The sequence below is a fragment of the Tubulanus polymorphus genome, chromosome 11, assembly GCF_964204645.1.
Source record: "Tubulanus polymorphus chromosome 11, tnTubPoly1.2, whole genome shotgun sequence".
Classification (NCBI taxonomy): Eukaryota; Metazoa; Nemertea; class Palaeonemertea; order Tubulaniformes; family Tubulanidae; genus Tubulanus; species Tubulanus polymorphus.
The window spans coordinates 4,243,735-4,259,593 of NC_134035.1; the positions used below are offsets into that span (position 1 = coordinate 4,243,735).

Genomic DNA, 15,859 nt, shown 5'->3' on the forward strand with positions numbered 1-15,859 from the left:
ATTGTTCGCGGCATCCCTGATTCGGTACGGGCCCTAATCCGCTTGCTGGAACCAGTTGAAAGTTCCACGTACAAATAAATCCCTAATCTGATTATCAGAATTTTATGAAAGTTTTTTAAGAACAGCGTATGCGATATTTTGACATCGATGCATAATGCAGGTAACTGACCCTTATATCGCACAGCGCTGTCTAATTAGTTGAACAAAAAGCATAAAAATCCACTTAAAGTAAATTTAAAAAAAAATCTAATAAAGTTTAGAATACGACGTTTCTGACTCTCAGGGTCTTGACCAGAGTCCAAATCGTCGTGCGTTTGAGATTTAGATTTTCTATTCTTGATGAGTGAATTTCATGTTCAATCATTAAACTAAATACGTAGTGGGTTTTAATCTTTCAATCCATTATCCGCATTAGTGTAGGTGGTGGCTTTTTAATCGCCTCAGTGTGTGAAGGCTAGTAATATACGTACAATACAACGACTCTTGTCTAAAACTAGCCGAAAGCATCGTCTTAATGATTACTTCAAATATTAATGATAGCAATATTGAATCATTCGGCGAATACTGTTAATATTGAACGGACACTTTTGTGTCAAAATTGCTTTGACCTATGGCGATGTGACGTCTCAGTCTATATAAAACTGGACTTAGGGCAATTTAGAATTTGAAGAAATTGTGATTCAGGATCCGGTTCCACATTTCTGAGTTAGAGTTAAGAGTTTGAACTCGGGATCCCAGTTCCACGTTAGAGTTATCCAGACCTCAGGACCCAGTTCCATAGTTGTGAGAGTTAGAACCAGTCATGAATTTAGAGTCAACTCGGAACTCAGGATCCAGCTCCACGCAGTGTTTCGCGTCGTGCGTCTGAACTCGGGGTCCAGTTTCAAAGGTGTGATTTAGAGTCTTTTCGATAAAACCTACGTACAAAATTTAGAGAAAATAAACAACTTAATACGTAATGAGCAAAGAAATTGGTTTCAGCTTTAAAAGGTAATTTCTTAAAGCGCATTTCATTACCGCGCAAAATGATATTGATAATAGTAATTTATTGCGCTTTACATGAACAAAATCTCAAAGCTCTTTTCACAAAAGGTTGAAAATAATCTTATGAAAATTACAAGTTCTACGAACATCGGGCATGAATTCGATGTCGAAGCAAAACGGGTGAAACTATACGAAATGACCGTTATCTCCTCGCGTTGCGCGGGGGATATGAATTATTCTGACGGTGTCGTTTTTGAGATCGTTACGTCGGCATCTGGACTTAATCCAGACGCGCAATCGAGCGGATTATCGAACCGGTCAAAAACGCGCGCGATACACCTAATGAAACATTAAAGGATCGCCGATAACGCGACAGGCTATCAACGCCTGAAATCCAGCCGGATTTCATTTGCGTATACTCGCGGGACGACGGACTGCCGGTTGGACCGTTCGGAGGACTTAGTCAGCGGACACGGCGCTGATATTACGATGTATAAATTAACGACCGCTTCTGCTCGGCAACCATTGCCATTCATTTCGTATTACGCAATAGTTTCCCCTGAAACGGTAGATAAGCCGCGATCATACGAGCGTTTTTGGCTCGAGCGTTTTTGGTTTTTGGATCCGTCCCAATTTGGCCCGGGCCAAATCGTCTCCGTGTGATCGCGGCTATAGTAGTAATACGCCCCGGAACCTGGGCTATTGTTTAAAATGCTACCAAAATGTTATCGGAAATGAATCTTTGTATTTGCATTTCTGGTTACCACGCTTAGACCTAGCTAGTCATCTTGAGCTAAAAAAAACCGGTTCTTAGCGCTAAATGGGTACCTGGCCTGATGACTCCTGAGCGCCTCCAGCAGCTGCTCGGATGTTACTACTCCCCAGGGAGAGATGACTGATAAATGGAATAGAGTTATAGGCTGGGGATAATAATACAAAATTTGGAGCGCACTTTTTGAACTTACTAGGACACATGCGCTATATAAATGACAATATCTATTATCATCATTAGTATTATCAAAACCTATCTTCTTCTTCAAACAATAACTTCGCCCAGTCCTGTAGTGTGGCTGTCTCCACAGTGATCTTCGTCGCTCTATCCGATCCGAGTACACCTGTGGTGCATCAGAAGAATCACTAAGGTTCTTGGTGGAACAATAACCTGGTCAAACCTTGTGCTAATCTCGGTAAGCGGCTATTAAACCTGAGTAATCTATCCCCCTAAATCACTAAATTTGGCCATATTGATATAATGAATTGCCACCATATTTTGTATAACACGTAACATGAAAGTTGCAAGATCGATGTCTATAGTTCGAAAGGTATTGCAGAAATCTTAATAGAGGACGCGTGACATTTTAGAACCCGTGGTAAATATTCAGGAAGGTGAACGCATGATGCCGGATGTTGGCTATATTGTTTTATCAGTAAAAAACGAACCCGAATTCCGTATTCCGCGCGTTTGTCGCATCGAGTACAAAGACACACAGCGGCTTCTCTAATGTATTCGCTTCCTTCTTAACGCTCCGAATAGCTCGACATCAACGAGGTTTAAACTCGACATTTTCAATTTGAAATAGATATTTCATTCGCATAATACTCTCGCGGGCGCGAGGAATCGGGGAAATGGGAGAGGCGCGCGCGTCGCGGAGAAATTCTTAATACTTGAGACGGAAAGAATACGATATAGTTTCGCGGATTGAGAAACCGTGGAACTGACGTCGTCGGAACGTTTCGAATTATTCCTCGAGGGAAAGTTAGCGGCGCAATCGTTAAATTAGCGATTAGCGAAGCGTGATGGAAAATCCGAAGGCGTGAATGAGCGAGGAATTAAAAAAGAAGATGTTTATTACAGAAAGATGCGTTGTTCAGTTCGAGTTGGGCCGCGTAACTACAGTCGAATAACGATCACGCATATTCCCGGGTCAGATTGAATTTCGAGATTATATTATTCGCGAATTCGAGCGGTCGGGTGTGATTTAAATATTGATAACCGCGGTGACGTGAGGAAGAGCCCCCAGTTTGTCGCGATTCCTGCTGAATATTTGATAGGTTTCCGAACGGTCTATCGTTCATACTATGGTCAGGTAGGCGTAGGGTCAATAGGAAGCGTGTGGAGAAATTATGAATTATGAAAATCGCCCGACTTCGGCACTTCCTTACGTCAAATCGTGATAATCATAACGATGATTGTAGTAATCAAAATAATTCATTATTATAGCCTTAAGCGCCTCTCGACTTGTATATAGATAATATGAAAAATACTTCGTTGAAACTGTTTAAAACGAAATGTTTGTTGATGAATTTTTGGTTTGATTGTTATTGGTAACTTTGAGTTTTCAACGAGGAAGACTATTCGCACATAACCGTTTATGGGTTAAACTTGTTCGCGTTATAAACTACAGGGGCTGCAGTTGCTCCAAGGTAATTAAAGATAACTGGCAAATAAATACCATAGTATCAATGAACCTTTCATTGTCAATATACGTCAACTATCCACTGGTTAAGTCTAACCAACTTTTCAGCAACTGGCCCCATTTATTCAACATATTGTTATATTCAACTTATTCATATTTGACTGTTTGGTGTAACATGGCTGCGTCATATTATACTGTTGCAGTGTTCGCTGCACGGTTCCGAAATCCTTGAGCTATAAATATTCGGTTTTATCGAAACTTTAAGTACAGTTAATGCATCTGGCACATTTTGATGTACGGTTATATTCGAATTGAAATACTCGGAAGACACGCATTATTTTGATCAAAACATTTTATCAAGTCGCGTGTCGAATCATTTCGTCGATCGTGCAGGTGACTGTGATTCGACGTCGAATATTTACGGGTCGTTGTATACGACTCGTAGTTAGTTACCTGGCGCATAATGCGCACTACGCGCCACTCAAGGGCGACGTTTCCTTCAAACGCGATTATCTACAATTTAAAGTGGAATATACTAGCGATGCGTTAGTACCGGATAATCCGGATGTCGCGCACGCGATACGGTTATATTCAGTTCGGCCTTTCATCGTTAATCAACTTATTAATCTGTCACCGAGTCTTGTGATGAGCATCACCGCAGCCACGGCGCTGCGTCGACAGAATCCGAGAGGCGCTCGCTCACCTCCGCGCTCTCTCATCAAACGACTCGACGCGGCGTGGACATGCGCGCGGATGTAAAGTACCCGAACGCCGGTCCTTACTACGCAACGAACAGAAAACGATGTTAATAACGCAACCCTGGTGGATTAGTTCTCTCTCGAAGATGAGGCCAATCAGCAACGCGAATGAGACGTGAATCATTTGGGCGAAGGTTATTACGCAATTTCTTTTGCGGGATACGAAGGGACTCGGCGACCGACTTGAAACTGTCACTGGCACCTCGACCGTCCTCTGGCTGTCGACCCATCTAGCGAGCCGACACTGTAACCGACCTCTAAATGTCGACCTGTCTGGCAAACCGACACGACTACTGACATCGACACCGAGATCATCCAGTGACTGTCGACTTGTCTTGCAAACCAACACAACACCACGACTGGCCTACGATTGGTGCCGACACAACGGCTGTCCTGTGACTGTCGACCTGTCTTGCAAACCGTCGCCGTGATCGACCATCGTTACCTCCATCGGCCACTTAGCGTCCCTTGCCTCAATTCTTTGACCAATTTATCTCCGTTAGTTGGGGTATTCATCCGTCACCCGTTATTACCCACTAGCGCCATAAACATACCTATATACACACTGAGAATAGGTTTACGCCTCATGAGGCAAAGTTATCAGCCAGATTCTGTGAAGTAACGTATGTTGATAATTCACATACGACCTTGCACAAAGTAGATAGAATTAGGTTTACTAGGAATATGTTCATCATCCTGATCATAATAACGGAGTATATAATATGCTGTATGCTACATTGCTTTTATTGCGAAGAAAATTTCCGTATGATAATTCTGGAACTAGATGTTAGCTTCCTTATTTCGGCGAGATCATTCTGTTAGAAATAACGTATCTAGGCGAATTTGTGCGATGAAATAAGATTGCAAAAAACGAATGTCCACACGATTGCTTCGGAGAGAAATGTATTTAAAAATACTTATTCAGCCAATGAAATGGCAGTATGTATATAGATTTACGATTGATTGTGAATGGATTGTGAATTGATCGTGGATTGTTGTACGGACGGATAAAGGGCGTGTGAGTTACGCTGATTATTAACGTGTTCTAATATCTGATATGTTTAGATCGATACGTCAAGACGTATACGGGCTATTGTTGTCCTCCGTGGTTATAACTACAACCCCCCCCCCCCCGCCTACCCCGATAAGTGATCTTCCTTTTATATATCAGTCGTTAATATCAACGTATAAGGTTGTCGACTATGACACCGATGTACAATGCGTGAGGGAAATCAAGAAATGAAATATCGGCGAGGGCTATAGGTTTGATGGCACCGAATGTAAAAGCGCCGACAGCGGCTACAGACCATTCTCGTGAGGGGCTAATTTGATGCTGATCATAGGACTACTTTCGAGAGTCTTGTAACACATTCAAGACCATTTCCGATCGGTAAAAAGGAATATTTTGGAGATGTTTTCCTTAAATCTTAAAATTGGGATTCACCCTGTTACGTATTTGATCGGTATAGATTTCGTTTGATTTGTTTTTTGATTCGTTTCCCCTTTACAACCCACCAACCACACCTGCCGGGAGCGAACAGGGGGTTTGATTTTGAAATCGGAAATCGAAGTACTGATATAGTTGTTTGATCGACGATCGATTTCACAGAATTCAGGCGTCGCGTTTGAAAATTCGCGGACGTGTAAGATGTACTTTACAGCATTTTCGAGCAAAGAAAAAACGTGGCCTTAACCTATCGATAGAGAAGTTTATGAGATTCCTTATAACGAGGCAGTAGAAACTTAAGAGTTCATTCGGAAAAAGGTTACTCAAAACAACATTCGAGACCTCCTGGATCTGCGCCTGGTACTAGAACCTTTATGTATACAAAGTCGTATATTTTAGCCTCGCGAACGAACACTGATTTCGTTCTTAATTTCTAGTCGGCATGATGGTCTGCATATTCGCTCGGGTTACGTGCGGAAAACAGAATCCGCATACACGGATGATTTGTCTTTTCGCAATAATTATGACGATTGTGAATCCACTCTCCCACGTTTTAAATCACGATTTTGATTAATCGACCAGCGCAACTCGCTACGTCACAATCAGTTCGAGCGTCGAGGTTTCACGGTATACGTTGTCCGTTTTGCGGCTGCGGCTAAAACCGTCATTAACACCGGCAGCCATTGTGCTAACTATTTCCAGCGCAAACAAAGCGACAGAGAGTAGATGAGAGGGAAGAGCTCTCGATCCGCTGTCACGAAACAAAACGACACCGGTTATCAATCATATCAATTTGGCCCCGGCCGCATCTTCCCGCTAAACAATGCCGCATTATATCTACCGGTTGATCGAACTCGGCAGCGGCAGCAGCGGCGGCGGAAAAAAAAAACGAAACCCGGCCACCGTATCATTCGCTCACAACGCGCAGATAAAGACCCGCGCGTTCCATTATAAACTAAACATTAATAGTCATTTATTTAAATTTTAACAATAACGTTAAATCCGACGCCGAACGAAGCGAAGTAAATGAGGCGCAAATACAGAAACGACGCCGGCGTTCGGCGAAACGAAGCTCGTTTAGAGTCGTTTGTGTAAATAAACCATTCTCTATATTTATAACGCGGTATTTATCGAATCAATGCATTATGGCGCTGGGTATTGTATTTTAATGAAATCGAAATCATCATCGACACTCTTACGAGGGTATGACGGACGCCTGTTGCAAACTTCGGTCTCATCGCTGCGATGTATTCGACTGTTTGCGACGCGTGTGAAATCGTGCGTCGGTTAGTCGGAACTGAAGTCCGGAAATAATCGGATTGAGCGCGGTCGTTGTAGTTCGGACTTACAGTTTTAAGTTGGCCGACAATGTGAAATGCGTTACGACCGAACTATGTAGCGCGTTCACGGTTATCAGCTCCGACCATTAAAAATATGAAATATAAGAATTATGAAATATTTTTAATTACAAAATAAACGCTAAAATTTACGATCGTAGTTGTTATTTCGAAGCGCCATTATCGATGACGTAGTTCACATCGACTTACGCGGAACCCCTTGAATAACGAATAGGTATATTGTATCGATGTAAACATTATTGTTTTTACGGTTTTTACGGCGTCAGAAAACCAAAAAGGCTGTAGAGGGGTAACCAGAAGTATAAGGTATCAATTCTGTATTTTCCTACCGTTCGGTGCGTTCGTCGCGCACGTAACGCGTGTTGACGTGGCGAATCGGGCTTCGTAATTTCATCAAAGAAACCCATCTCGCCACCGGAGCACAATATGAAACAACTTCATTTCATGGTGCAGCGCGTCGCCGCCAATCGGTGCGCTCCCGCGGTGAAAGGAAAACAAAATCACAACTCTCGCCGAGACGTATAGTGTGTGTGCGTTTAACCTAACTCAATGAAAGGGATGAAAGGTAAATGTAGTTATTTATCGCGATAGCTTTACCGAATCGCCCCCGAATTGAATCATTTTCGCGCGGAAGTTAATAACGCCCGCTTTCCGCGAAATACGCGTCACCGCGGATCTCTCGATCCCGACGCCGCCGTTGGCCATAGACCTCGTTAGACGTCGTTTGACGTTATGTTCTTTGATTTGAAAAAACAACACACACACGGAATTAATCGTTGCGTTTCCGAAAATGTCCGCCCCGAAATAATAGAAACTTTTCTGTTCTTGAAAAAATGAAAATGTCGCTTGGAAGTTCGAGCGATTAAAGGTCACAATGATAAAAACCCAACATTCAACAGTTCAGAATAGTTAATTCATCATAGTAATGATAATGATAATAATAATAATGATGATAATAATAATCCTAATCTATTATCTTAGAAAACTAATTGAATTCATTCACGGCGCTCTACGAAGTATCGAAACATGAGAATCATGATATTCATAAGATACGATAATACAATCATTGAGAAATTAGTTGGGTATAAAAAGAGAATCACGCCTCAAAATGTTCTTGTAAAGAGGTCGGTTTTAAAATAACGCTCAAAAGCATCAATGGACGGGCTTTCCCTCTGACAGTTTCATTTTGATTGAATTATTCGGTAAATGTATAGCAATGGTTTAGTATTTGTAAACGAGGTGGTACTGGTGAGTACAGACACCATTGTTCGGCGATCATTCCACGTATTCTATTACGTATTATAAAAATCTCACATATCAGAATCATATCTTAACATTTGTGATGAAATGCCTCATTAAAAAGGAAGCATTTTAATTGCTTCTTAAGTTGGTCGACGGAGGCGATGGCCCGAAGGCTAGCGGGAAGTACGGGGTATTCTGGACAACGCTTTAAGTCGTTTCTAGTGTTTGCAGATGGTAACAATAATGCACCGTATACTTTCGTAATTCTCAGATAAGCGCCGTTCGTTAATATAAGAATATTGTCAGTCGCTCCATTGCCACATCGTTCACCAATGACAGTATATACTAAACAATGTAGCAGCAATATCGTCGTTTACACAATACAATAACACCTTTCTAACTGTTACTAGTTACCGGGGCAGATATTATCAGTTTTATTGTCTCTACGCGTTCCCGCTAATATCGCAATAAGCGCTCTCGACCGTACACGCGACGGTTCGCCGCCGAGTCGAGAGCGAAATCTCGTTTATTTTCGCGATGGTCGAACAAAAATACGAAGCTCACAGTTCCGCAATTGTGAGTTGATATTTGACTCGGGTTTTCTCATTAGAAATGAATTCATCTTTACACCGAGTTAAATAATTACTCATTCTTATTACGTATTACTTTCTGGATTATTTCTTGATCTTTTGGTATCTGTAAATGCTTTTGTTCGAAGGACAAATGTTAGCAATACATTTGACAATAACGATAATAGTAATGATGATAATAATAGTAACATTAACAGTAACAGTAACAATAGTTACAGTAACAATTACAGTTATGATAATCTATTTCGTCGGTAAATTACAATATGTCGTTAAGAGATATCCAAGCCCCTTAATTCATAAGATGTCGACAGTATTAAGTTATTCTATAGAATATTACTTAACATTGTATATCAACGCGCGCATTATGATATACGCTTGATTTTCAAGAGGTCAATATAAACTTTCAAAATGGTCAGTCATCGCGTTCGAAACTTTCGCCCACTCGTGCGACAAGCGAAACTTTCTCAAAAAATCGTCTGTACATATATACACGCCATCCTCTAGAACACGATGGGAAACGATATCGGACGATTATTTGACGGGTTCCCGCGTATCGTATGACGCGTCGACATTCGCGACATTAGTTTTGCTTGAACGCGGAATTCAGCCGTTGCGCGGCGAGAACGGAAATAAAACTCTAAGTCTTACCTGGCGTATCGTATGACGGATATAGAGATGTCATTTTTGCGTAAATTTGCATTTTAAACGCGGCCGGGTCTGTTACTCGAATTACTTGGTTCTTATCGCGAATCTCGCATTCGGATATAATGATATATTCCAAGCAAGTGCGGTAAAATTATAAGGGTATAAATTAGGCAGTTTTTTGATAAGTTAGATTACGGATCCGCCGACGAGCATTTCCGATCTCTAAGTTTAGAAAAAATTATTCATATAGGGTGACCCCTCAATTTCAAAGCATAATTATGGAGATGAAAATAAACATTTATGATTTTTTCTACTGCCACACGTCATCTTTAGATATCACACACAAAACCAAATCGCAGAGCGACAGTGTTGTTCTATTGGATCAAATCCGTAATCCGAAAATGAAAAATGGCATTGTTTGATTTTGACTTCCAACAAAAAGTTACCAAGGAACATTAAAAAAACTTGAAATTCAGAGTGTCCTGGTGCAACCTGGGGCTTGTTTACCTAGTATCGTGGCCTTCAGGGATTAAGGAGGCGGCCAGATCCGTTATCCTTTATTTTTCCTAATGTTCCCGATGATAACCGATGATAGCCGAACGAGTTTAAGGCAGCGCGGCGCGTTATTACTCGTGACATGCAACAGATTATGAACGCGTCACGTAGCGCAGTTCGAGCCGTCATCTTTAACCGCACTATATACTATCCCCATTGACGACGCCGTATTTCACGAGGCGGACTAGTCCAGACGTCAGCGGACGACGCGACGCGCTCGTGAATAACGACTCGAACGGGTTTTAATCCTCGGGTGGTGATTAATTCAAACGACGGGACGAATTGATATGCTTTTAATTCCTAAAATTCATCTTAATCAGATCGATCCCCGAGAAACGCGGCCGACTCTATACGCGAAGAACTCGCTTCGTCAATCAACAACCGTAAAGCTACAGCAGCCTCGCTAATCCGACTTTACAAACTTCAGAAAAAAACGCTTTGATGCGATAACGAATGAATAAAAATCTTAACTCTTTCGTTTTGAAATATTTAGACCGTACGAAATAAATGTTGAAAGTGAATGGGCGTGACGACTACCAGTTTGTACTACATGTCAAACTAATTTGTCAACAATACTAGGCGTACATCGAACAGTATTTATTGCACCCTAAAAACTCTTAGCCTGTGGTATCTATCAATCGCAAAAATTGTTTTATTTCTATTATGAAATCATGCGTCGCGGTTCATTCCCCATTCCCATGATTTCCCAGCGTCGAACGTTATTGGTATCTACGTCGACCTGACATCTCGCAGTATTTCCTACTCGCGACGAAGCTCCGCAGTGGAATAAGAGAAAAAAAAACTCGCGGAAGCGATTCCCGACAAGTGTTTCTCTCTACCGTCCAACCGGGGTTAAAAAAAAACCTGCGAGCGGCGTTATCTTACCGCCCGGCCCGATATCGTTCGGGGGGGAACTTTTTACGTCGACGAAGCCGACGACGTCGATGACATATCGACTCGTCGTCGTCGACAAGTTAGAGCCGATATCTCGGGATTATACCAACACTGATCTATCGCTGTTCGCTATATACGCAGCAATTAATCTGCAGGAAAACGTGCGCGAACGCGGTGATCTTGCCGCCCCGCTCTCTCGGCTTCCTCTACATCGACCTGACACCGGATTTTTTTTAGCGCGGCGATGCGACGGCGTCGAACGACGGAGTTTATCGTTGATCGAAGGGGACCGCTATAATATGACGTATATAGGAAGTCAATAAGACACAAGACTTCGTCGTCGTATAGAAGATATAATCATTGCCCGGGTGTTAGTTTGATATAGATATCGGGTAATCGTGTTTGAACCTGCCGGTAATCATACATATATCAAATGAGGCTTGTTCGATATCTAGTGTGAATCTAGGATTCTCGCCCCCCCCCCTTTCGCCCCACATCCCTCCCCTATCCCTACATCTGGCTATTTCACAACCAGTAACCACAGAACTTTAGTACTATTGAACTGCAATGTGAAAAAACAGGGTTATTCGAAAAAATTTTCGAAAATGAAGTTTTCACCGTTACTCATCGCCGAAGATCTTTTCTGTGTGAGGGATGATTACCTCACTTTGAGTGCAGCCTCGTTAGGTTGGAGCCTCGGAGAAGTTTACACCAGAAGAACATGAGCTCACTAAGTGTCTGCTCAGCTTCTTAGACATTGAAATTGATGTATTCCGAAGTTTTGAGATGATGCCCACCTACCGATATGCTGAGGTACTGGTTAGGTGCGAACTTATATACCGTAATCATGTATAGGTGAATTTGTTTTTACCTAGCGAGCGAGTTACCTACCCGTCCAGTTGCTATGCTTCTGTACAGATTGCCTAAATCTACTGTAAGAGTCACTGATTTCATCGTTGATGTCGTGAAATAAAGATTTTAGCAAAATGCTCGTCGCTTGCGTCGCGGTCGTGACTTCTGTTAATGGGAATTAAAAATGCGTTTCGTCGATTTCCACGACCACGGCTGTAGATACTGATATTTCACCGTAAGGCTTCTCCATAATTCTGTCAGAGGAAATGTCTGCGTGAAATTGTTCGGAATTATCGCGAATACTTTGGTTGAAAACTATCGGGCAAATAGGATTTTATATAGAAATGAAATAATTCTTAAGAATATTCGTTCATCATTTTTTAATGTTCTTAGAATTTTGATTAAATCGGCGATCTTATTTCTCAGAATAACCCGATATTCAAGTTGTTGAATTCGATAGAAAAATCTTTCACAAAACCTACATTAGCCTTAAAACGGATTAGCGTTCGTGTGGGCGTTCGAATCAATGTATGATGCCAATTGATTAAAAGAAAAAAAATGTAGGAATTTTGTAGGAGCTTTTTGTAGGAAGGAAAATGTGGAGATGTAGGAAAAGTGTGGAAATATATAGAGAATCTCAAACTGATGATATAACGAGAAAGATGGGTCCGAAAAGTGTCCTCGAAGCTGATGATTAATGATTCGACGTTTCGACTATGGCCTAAAAGTCATCTTCAGTTAACAAAAATATGAGAAAATCATATATGCCAAGAACGAAGAGACAAATTTAGTAACCAAGAGTGAAGAAAACTAGGGGTATTACAACCTAGAACTGCGAACTAAGCAAATTAAATTACAGTGCATTGGAGTTTAACTAAGATTGCAGAGAAATGATATAAGTTGGTTGTGAGGGGAAAAATATAAACCATTAGAAAAATGTGTTTAAATTTCTAATAAGAAATTAAAGGGTGCAGTCCGGACATTGTGTGTGCATTGAAACGTTATTATCACTGGTGCGGCTTGATTATCATTGTTAATGAATTAAGGGATACGATGTCACGAATACGGGAAGACCACTCGCCAGCGCTTATACGCAATCGCCCATCCGACTGTCTAACCGTCTAATGGAATAAAGTAATTAAACGAATATCAAATGTCAACGAAATCCGCAGTAGGCCCGATAGATTAATTCGGAATTAATTCTCATTGTTCGTTATCTTAAGGATATATTTTTTTTCGATAAAGCCCTATAGGTTCGGTTTCGCGAAACAGTATTCAAACTTAAAATATGTGAAATTGTCCTCCTCGTTGAAAACGTGAAGTGGCCGAAAGCTGGTAATCGAATATTTGAGTTCGAAATAGAAGACCTGATAATATTCTTCGATTTTCCATAATTTCTCAAAACAACCTCCGACATTTTTTATGATCTATATTTTCAAAAAACCTGTGGCCCGTTCATTAGTCAAGAATAAGTAACGAAACGAGTAGTACTATATAGGTTAACTATTTCATTTTACGCACGAGCTTTCGCTACTAATGTATAGTAGCTTCATCGGGTGAATGAGAGATGAATCTACTATACACTAGTAGCGAAAGCTCGTGCGTCTAATAAACTAGTTAACTTATTAAGTACTACTCGTCTCGTTGTATTCTTTCTACACCCGGTTAACACGGCTTCTCTACGAATCTTCATTAGTCAAGGTAACAACACAAACGAACCCTCGGAGAGTACCTCTAGGGTATGACATACCCTTTAAAATGACTGCCCAGTATCCCCGGAGGAGTATATCATACCATAAAGTACCCCCGGTTTCTCAAAGGGTTTATATCACATGAACATCCAAAATGAGGAACCCTAATTTCACCTCAAAAGGTACTCCGGTATATTGAGGTATATATTTGCACCGCGGTATTCATTGGGTTAAACGTCTTGTGAAACTTGCTAATCTTCTACTAGATAGCTCTTTTCGCCTTGGCCTTTCATATTTTCGCTATCGATAACCAGGTATACGGACGGCACTATTTCAAGTAGGCGAAGATTTAGCGTGACACTCCGCGTGTACCTGGCGAGCGTCGTGTCACTCGCCGAGTCCTGCGCGAATTAATTGCGACTTTCAATTTCAATTATCGAAACGACGCTTTCGTTTCGTCGTACGCGGAGCACAGAAACACCTGTGTGATGCATTTCCAGCCTTAATTTACTTTCGCGCGATTCGGAAAAAAGTGACGTTGTCATCGCGTTCTTACGTTAAATAAATGGATATTCGGTATTTCGCTGTTCACTTAATGTATATATAGCCTTATAGATCCAATAAAAGCGGTGCTCGATACCGGGCATTGCTATCCATCTGCTAAATTCGAATCGTTTGATTTTGCTATGATACCTAATGATTGTCTTAAGATAGTTATTGTAATTCCAATCAGATCAATTTATCCATTTGAGAAATAGATAACAATTTGCACAAACGACAACAAGCTCGAGATTCTGAAAACGTACGACTTTTTGTTCACTGAAACCCTTGAAAGGAATGTGAGATATAAAAAGGTTTGATTCTCGATGAAAATTTAAGGCATACTTTAACAGTTCTAATCCGCCATTGGCTAAGGGTTTAGAACTGAATATCGATAGTTGCGGGTCGTCTATTGCAATTCAATTACTTTAACTGTGTAAAAAAAATCTAGGCTATTTCGTATAAAATGTGTAAAAAATTGCACAATTGCTGTTTGCGTGACCGGACAACAACGACCTCCGTGCGCGGGGAAAATAGCCGTAAAGCACGTTTGATCGGCGCGGAGACCTTTCTGATTTATGCACCGATCGTGACTCGTCTCTCGCGAGTCTTCAAACCGCTATAAAAACACATCTATTACGCACGTATTCGTAAACGCCGGGGACTCGGTCGAGACTGCAGCGCTTCTGGTGTTGGCCCGTATAATAACGGGTTCTGTTTGATTCGTGACTCGTTGCCGATGTCTTGCGAAAAAAATTCCGCCACCGCCGCCGGCTTTTCCGCTGATAGTGTCGCCGCGACAAATATCTGCGCGTATCTTTTAGGCGAATGTTTAATGGTTCGAATCGCCATCAACGCCGTCGAGTTCGGCGCGATGTTTCGCAATTTCCTTTTATTGATGGTTCGGGGTTTTTGCCCGATGATACTGGTGTGCGTAGATCTTTTTATAGTTCAACTTCGTTCAACTTCAGTGACGATCTTCGACATAAGACCCAATACAATGGGTATTCCTGAAGATGGCTACAGTGTGACCCTCGCCAAACTCGGGACAAACTCTAACCGGCAAAATCAGTCCGAGGTAAGCAGCGAAGTCCGAGTTGAGGATAGGAAATAACGTAAGGAAGCCTGAAAAATGATTTCGTTTTTGTGCGACTTTGTCGAAAGTCCGAGTTTTGGCCGTGTCCGAGTAAAGCAAGGGACCAGTTGCTCAAAGGTTGGTTAAAGATAATCAACGGATACATACCATAGTAACAATAAACTTATCATTGTCACTATCCACTGGTTAACTCTAACCAATCTTTAAGCAACTGGCCTCAGGTTTACTATATTAGGAATAGTCGAAACGTAGCTCCAGGAAACATTTCTGATTCTTTTTTTTTCTTTCTTCGTGTTTTATGCCAGCTTTACAAAACGGACTCGGAGCGTTTCATCGATGGTCTTTCGACAAAGTATATAGTAATCTTGAGATGAATATAAAGATATAGTCGAAATGTCCATACGAGATCGAGACAACATTTCGGATTCTTTTTTATGCCTTGGGCGTGGGTTTTATTTATAACACAAAATAGGAAATTGTGCTTTTCATGCCAAAATTATAGCTATTCATTTTACAATTGTTCGTATAAGTAAATGGTTCGTAACTGCGGGCAGCAATATTCATAAAAGTTCCCTAGCTGTGTTGGTTACTAGCTGTGTTACCTAAACTATAGGTAGTGAGGAACTTACGGCTGCTCTCGATCTTAAGCTTATAATTAGGCTTCTGTAGTTGTATATTTCGAATCGAATGCTGAACTTTGAATGCCGAGTAACGGCACTCCGGGGTGATATTATAATACTGACAGCCTTGATATTATCGATATGACGTGCATCCATCCATCCCCCATCGC

At 41.4% G+C, this 15,859-nt stretch overlaps 2 protein-coding genes across 2 annotated transcripts in view; one reads left to right on the forward strand and one right to left on the reverse strand.

Moving 5' to 3' along the window:
- The window catches only part of LOC141913074 (asparagine synthetase [glutamine-hydrolyzing]-like), a 164,671-nt gene extending 150,393 nt beyond the window's left edge, over positions 1-14,278 (reverse strand). The window contains exon 1 of the mRNA XM_074804518.1: positions 14,269-14,278. The gene's annotated coding sequence lies outside the window, so the exon portion shown is untranslated. The remainder of the gene's footprint in view (positions 1-14,268) is intronic.
- LOC141913079 (uncharacterized) overlaps positions 1-15,859 on the forward strand; it is a 39,965-nt gene that overhangs the window by 603 nt on the left and 23,503 nt on the right. The window lies entirely within an intron of this gene.